General features: G+C 39.5%; 1 long non-coding RNA gene across 1 annotated transcript; it reads right to left on the bottom strand.

Annotated features, from left to right (window-relative positions):
- Positions 1-5,589: 5,589 nt before the first annotated feature.
- On the bottom strand, positions 5,590-6,302 carry LOC106299689. The gene is made up of 3 exons (XR_001261840.1): positions 6,229-6,302; positions 5,917-6,077; positions 5,590-5,807 (listed from the first exon to the last, which is right to left on the bottom strand). It is a non-coding gene; the product is annotated as an uncharacterized LOC106299689 (long non-coding RNA).
- Positions 6,303-7,206: the final 904 nt, after the last annotated feature.

The following is a 7,206-nucleotide window of genomic DNA, read 5'->3' as shown; positions in this document are numbered from 1 at the left end:
ATCACAGATATCGACTAAATCCAACCTTGACTTCAAATTATCCTTCGTTTTACCTTGGATGTTAAGGACTGTGTTCATCAGATTATCGAAGAAGTTCTTCTCAATATGCATGACATCTAAATTATGCCGCAATAGATGACTCTCCCAATATGGTAGATCCCAGAAAATACTCTTTTTGTGCCAGTTATGTAGCTCTCCAACCGCATTGACTCGAATGTTTTCATGTCCACCTACATCTGGCGTCCTTTCTGCATCAAAATACCTAAACTGCTTCAACAAATCTTTCCCACTAACTTCCTCAGGTGGACCATCAAACACCTGCTTGTTCTTCGTAAACGAAGTCTTACTCCTGCGGTATGGATGATCAGGTGGTAGAAATCGTCTGTGACAGTCAAACCAACACGTTTTCCTTCCGTTCTTTAGTTGGAAAGCATCTGTGTCATCTTGACAATATGGACATGATAGCTTCCCATGTGTTGTCCATCCAGATAACATACCATATGCTGGAAAGTCACTTATTGTCCACATAAGTACTGCCCGCATCTGAAAGTTTTCTTTGCGCGAAACATCGTATGTCTCAAAACCATGCGCCCATAGTTGTTGCAACTCATATATTAGTGGTTGAAGAAACACATCTAGTGATCTTTTAGGATGATCTGGCCCGGGGACTAGAATTGAGAGAAACAAAAACTCTCGTCGCATGCACAAGCTCGGCCGTAAGTTGTACGGTGTCACAATAACTGGCCATAGAGAATACTGCCTTCCATGCTTTCCAAATGGGCTGAAACCATCAGTAGATAATCCAAGATAAACATTTCTTCTCTCTTCCGCAAATTCTGGATATGTTGACTGGAAATGTTTCCAAGCCTTTGCATCTGAAGGATGTCTAATCTCACCATTTGTGGAATGCTCTGCATGCCATCTCATTGCTTTTGCTGTGCGCTCACACTGATACAACCTCTTCAATCTTTCCGTCAAAGGCAAATACCACATTCTTTTGAATGGGATCGGAACTCTTCCCCTCGTGTCCTGATAACGAGGTTTCCCACAAAATTTGCATATATTCCGTGTCTCATCCGCTCTCTAGTAGATCATGCAGTTGTCAATACATACATCTATCACTTCATACGGTAGTTGAAGACCTGCAACAAGTTTCTGAACCTCGTAGTATGAACCCGGTGCAAGGTTATCCTCAGGTAGAATACCTTTGACAAAATCAGTAATCGCATCCATACATTCTTCAGCCAAATTATAGTCTGTCTTAATACCCATTAATCTAGTTGCAGATGATAAGACTGAATGACCATCTCTACAATTTTGATACAAAGGTTGTTTTCCTGCATCCAACATGTCAAAAAATCTCCTAGACTCGGGGTTTGGTTCTTCCCCTCTATAATGATCATGTACCATCTGCTCAGTACCTACACCATAATCTATATCCGTTCTAGATTCTTCTAACCTAATATCAGGCTGAGGTTCACTAACAGGCTGAGGTTCGCTAGTACTACCATATTCATAACCAGTTTCCCCATGAAGGTACCAAACTTTATAATTACGTGAAAACCCTTTCATATACAAATGAGTCCAAACATCAAATTCTTTTATAACCTTATTATTATTGCAAGTAGAGCAGGGACATCTTAACATACCACTTTTTGCATCCGGTTGCTGTTGAACAAGCCTCATGAATTCTCCAATCCCTTGAACGTATTCTTCCGTAAGCAAATTGGTGTTCGGATCCAAATGAGGTTTATCCATCCACGAACGATAATAAACTTCTGAAGACATGTTTTTCACGGAATTGTTATGACTAAAGAGAATGAAGAGAGAATGAAGTGTGAATGAGTTGAATGAGGAGGAGCTGTATTTATAAGAAATTGCTTACGGCCCTCCGACGACTTTCCGACGAAATTCCGGCGGATGTAAAGAAGTCCGTTGAAATTCTGTCGGTATTTTCCAATCTCAAACGGCTATACAACGGTCATATATATTTGTCGGCAACGGTCACATGGTTCATCGGAAATTCGTCGGAAAATTCCGACGGAATACACCGACGACTGTACTGTTAATCGGAATGTCGTCGGAAGTTCGTCGGTATATTCTGACAAATTTCTGACGACGTAACTGTTACATTTTTTATCGAAATGTCGTCGAAAAGTCGTCGGAAAATTCCGACGACCCATGTTTCGTCGAAATTCCGTCAGAAATGGCCGACGAAATTCCGACGACTTCAATTGGTTTTCGTCGGAAATTGGTCGGTAATCCATCACAAACGTCCGACGACATTGTTGTCCGTCGGAATCTCCGTCGGAATTTGGCGTGTTTTCTTGTAGTGCACAGTTGACTCACACTAATCAGATTTGCCTTTAGTCCTTTGATAAAGTACACATTCACCAGTTTGGGTAAGTCTGAGTTGCACGTGGTGCCTTTGCCTTTGATGATTCCATATCCTCCATCGCCAAATGTGACCTTTCCGCCTTTAACCTTTGACACTTCTTCAAGATACTCAGCATTCCCAGTCATATGTGTGGAGCATCCGCTGTCAAAGTACCATGGTTCATCTGAATCTGAATCATCTGTGACACGCGCCATGTTACACCTAACTCCACCAACTCCATTAATGACTGGTCTTGAATACAGGTTAGTTTTCTTCATCCAGACTTGGTTAGTTTTCCTGATTCTCCAAAACTTGTGTTGTTTCCACATTTGCTTAACCCTGTTGAGGTACTTGTAGCAGAACTTTTTGTAATGTTCAAACTTCCCGCAGAAGAAACACCCAGTAGCCTGACGCACGGTTGTCTTAAATTTGAGCTCCTCTCAATGTGCATACCCTCATGACACAAAGTTTGTCTTACCTGTATTACCATTCTGTCTTCCCGTGTAGCCTAAACCCATATGTGAGCTCTCCATTCTTCCAGTACTCAGAATTTTGTCCAGTTGTTTGGTTCCAGTGAGCATCTTGATGTTTTTGTTCTGGTGATCCAGTTTTGCCTGGAGATCTGCCGACACCTTTTTCTCAGCTACAACTTCATGTCTGAGCTCTTCAGCTTGTTTGGCCAGAATTAGTTTTTCTTTGATTAGCTCGACACTCTCCTTAGCCAGTTCAGCTTCTCTCTGAAGTTCAATTCGAACGAGAGATAGTTCAACTTCTAGTTTCTCTTTCTCTTTAGTGAGAGAGAGATTCTCCATACTGAGTCTGATCAATGTTTTACGGAACTCCTTATAGCTTTCATACAACTCTCTTTCTGGTTCAACATCACTATCAGAGCCTGATTCAAAGTCAGTTATTCCAAGAAAAGCCACAAAATTGTTCAACTCTTCCTCACTGTCACTTTCCGAGTCACTGTCATTGATTCCAATCATGGATCTTTCATTTTTCCTTTTTCCATCTGCCTCACACTCGGCCTGAGTATGACCAAAGACTTGACATCCATGACACTGAAATTCTCTTCTCTTCACGTTGGACATTCGGTTCTGAAGTAACCATATCCCTTGCATTCATAGCACTTGACATCAGCCTTTTTGTTACCCTTGTCAGGTTCAGCACCTGTATTTCTTCCCGAGATGAACTTCTTCTGTCCTTGCTCTACCTTGCGTAGGGCTCTGTCAAATCGTCTGACCAGCAGACTCACTGGATCATTATCCATGACTTCACTTTTCTCAACTGACGCTAGCGCGATTCCTTTTGCCTTCTTTCCACCAGATACCTCCATTTCATGAGCCTGAAATATCCCAACTACTTCATCAAAGGTCATGTCGTTAGTGTTCAGGGACACACTCATTGCTGCCTTATACGGCATGAACTTAGCTGGTAGACACCTTAGGAATTTTTTCACTAGCTTCTTTTCTTTGTATTTTTTTACCAAGCGTCAACGCTTCCTGAGCCAATGAGCTGAGCTTGGAGCTGAAGTCACCAATTGATTCGTGCTCATCCATCTTAAGTTCCTCAAATTTGGTAGCAAGCATGTCTTTTCTGGAACTTTGAACCTTCAGTGTTCCTTCAAAATGAACTTGAAGGATGTTCCAAGCATCTTTTGCTGATTCGCACCCTTGAATCAGCTCAAATTGTTTTCTTGCTACACTGCAGTGAATGACAGTAAGAGCTCTAGCATTAAACTTAGCCATCTTGTTTTCTTCATCAGTCCAGAGCTCTTCTCCCTTTGGTACATCTGTTCCATCATCGCCTCTGGCAACAGGTGCGGTCCACCCAGATTCCCATGCTTTCCACGCCAGAGGATCAATACCCTTGATCGCTGCCTTCATACACGCCTTCCAAAAGCTGTAGTTTCCAACTTTAAGAATCACCTTTGAGTGCGACAACATCTCACGGTAGTTGTCCATCTTACTCCGCAGGATCTTACCTGTTTAAAAACAAATACAGATACCCGCTCTGATACCACTTGTTAATGTAAGATAATCAAGCTACACTAACTAGAACACACAGTAACATAGGGATATTTCTTTTCAACAAATACGACTAGATTAATCCTTTTAAAAGCACATACAAGTTCTTCTTAAAAGCAATCCTTCAAGCAAGCTCAAGACAAACCTTGACTTGTTGACTAGTCTCACTCGTTCACAGACTTGAAGTAGTCAATGAACCGCTCAAGCTCTTAACCCCTAGTGGCTTTGCTTCACCTTATTCGGACTTGCAAACCTCTTATTGCTAAAAACTCTCTCTGTGTGTTGAACGGCCACGCAGTGCCAAGACTGCTCTTTATATTCTTAGAGGAAAAACCCTAGATGTAAAGTCTATCTAATGGAAACTTTCCATATCTATTCCTTCAGCGAATAAGCCAATCTTCCTTTCATCTAAACTCGATTGCTTCTTCTTCAATACTTTCTTTAAACTGACTTCTTGCTCGTTAACAGACTCGACCAACTCTGGTATCTTTGTCTGATGTCGTAGTTCATGTCGTGCTTCATGAATGACTACATCTCCGTCTTGACCATACATCTTCAGAGAATTTCTCGAACATGATTGAGAAAAGACCTCCAAGGAGACCTAAGAAGAGACCAAGGGTTGTTCCAAAAAAAAACTTAATATAAGCTTTGTCGGAAAATTTTGTTGTTCGGTCTGAGAAAATTAAAATCAATTCTTTGCTAATAATTTTGTTTTTGTTTTGGGATACGATTTTTCCTGGATTTTAGTTGTCGGAAGAAGTAACAATGGATTCTCATATGATGTTCCTGAAGCTGTGGAAACGTGACAAAGGTGTTAACTTCAATTGTTATTCTCTTTGCACCACATTTGTTTCAATTTTCTTGAGACATTCTCAAGGTTTTTATATGCAGTTGTCATTGTAAACGAATGAACATGTAGCGCAATGACTCGGGTGTGTGAAGAAACCCAATTTCTGATATATATTTTTTTATCATCACAGAGGCAACGAAACATAAGAGTTGGATCGGGTCATTTTAATAGTTGGATTTGGGGTTGGATCAGATAAAAGTTTAAAGAATTCGATTGACGCCAAGAACTTTTGATTAGATCTAATTACGCCCTGAATGATGAATTCAACATATTTCAGTGAGTTGGTGTAGTTTGGAACACATTTTAATAATTCAGTAGGTTTCAGATACATTACCCAATAGTTTGTGTAGCTAGAGAACTTTTTTCCATATATATATTGATACAAGACTGAAAACAATTCACTGATTCAAATTTCAATCTGACTTAATTATATTATAATCCGAATATAAGTTTAAAATATGTATATTCCTTCTTTATAACGAAAATCCCATCCATGCTAGAGATCTCCTGATCTTATCCTTCTCCATATGGCTTAGCGTGAGATTACATTTAACTGCATTTATAGTTCGTATATATGTATTAACTTGATCAGAATCATGTATTAATAGCCCCATATCTATAACAAATAAAAGAATGAGATGACAATGATTGCATAAAGGTACCATGGCTTAGAGTGACTTGAACCGTCAAACCAGATGTACTTCGACGGTCCATGGGCCATACAATGGACGACCAATCTTTCTAAAGATCAATAGGCCGATGTATTGACCGCTGAATACGAAGATCTTTGTATTTTCTTTTCTCAAAATCTTGATCTGCATTTCTATAAACAACAAATCCTTTCCTTTATATAAGCAAAGCAAAAGAGTGTTTACAGCATTCGAAATAAACTAAAAAAATGCGAGAAAGACGTTATCTTTTCAATTGTTCTCACGAATCGAGCAAAGCAACCTAATTTAAAAGTGCGAACGTACCGTCGGATAGTCGACACGGCGAAAAGCTAGCCCACGTGTTGGGAAGTTCGAACTAGCATCAGACAATAATTTTGCTAACCCACGCCTCTCTTTATTTTTGGAATAGCTTCTTTAGGGATACACGGCAATATCAGACAAAGACACGTGGTTTTCAGTTATTGGATACGTTAGATTGCATTATAAGTGTTGGCCACCTCATCATTCTGATATCGACACATTGACGTCAGCTCCAAACTCGTATAAAGAGTGTTTTTTTTTTCTTCAAAATTTTAGCTAACATTCAACTTCGTCCTTTCTCTAACCAAAAGTCTCCTGCTTCTCTCTAACCCTCAAGCCGCTGCCGTTTGCTTCTGTCACTGGCTCCGGTAGCTATCATAGCACTAGAATTAGGTTTCTTCTTCTTTTTCCGTTATGTTTCTTTTTCTTTAATTTTTTTTATTCGTAAGTTTCATTTTGTTGTTGGATCTAAAAATCGATTTGGGAGTTTTTATTTTAGATTTGGCTGGTTCGCGTCTACAGTGAAGCTGAGGCACCGAATCATTTGTTCAATGGTGCGGTTGATGCAAACGCCATAATTTTCCTTCTTCACCCTAGCTAGATTTCCATATATACCTTCTTTGTTTCAGAGATTTTTGAAACCTCTTTTAGCCGATCTTCTTCTTTCTTCTTCAATGATGATAGGTTTGGATTCTTTCCAATTCGATATTTTCTTTTTCTTCTCCTCATGTGTCTGCCGTTAGCCATATTGAATCATTTTCTCCATGGCGTGTTATATATTTAAGCGAATGGGTGCAATATCATATATGAACCATTGCAATTATTTATATGAACAATTGCAACTATATAATGAAACTTTTGATAATTAACCATATTGATAAATGTAATTCTTGGTGATTAACTATTGCAACTCTTTACTAACCATTGCAACTCTTCACCAACCTTTGCAACTTTTGGTTTAACCATTGCAACTATTGGTTG

This window comes from Brassica oleracea, chromosome C6 (genome assembly GCF_000695525.1).
Source record: "Brassica oleracea var. oleracea cultivar TO1000 chromosome C6, BOL, whole genome shotgun sequence".
Lineage (NCBI taxonomy): Eukaryota > Viridiplantae > Streptophyta > Magnoliopsida > Brassicales > Brassicaceae > Brassica > Brassica oleracea.
This window is presented reverse-complemented; position numbering and strand designations above follow the sequence as displayed.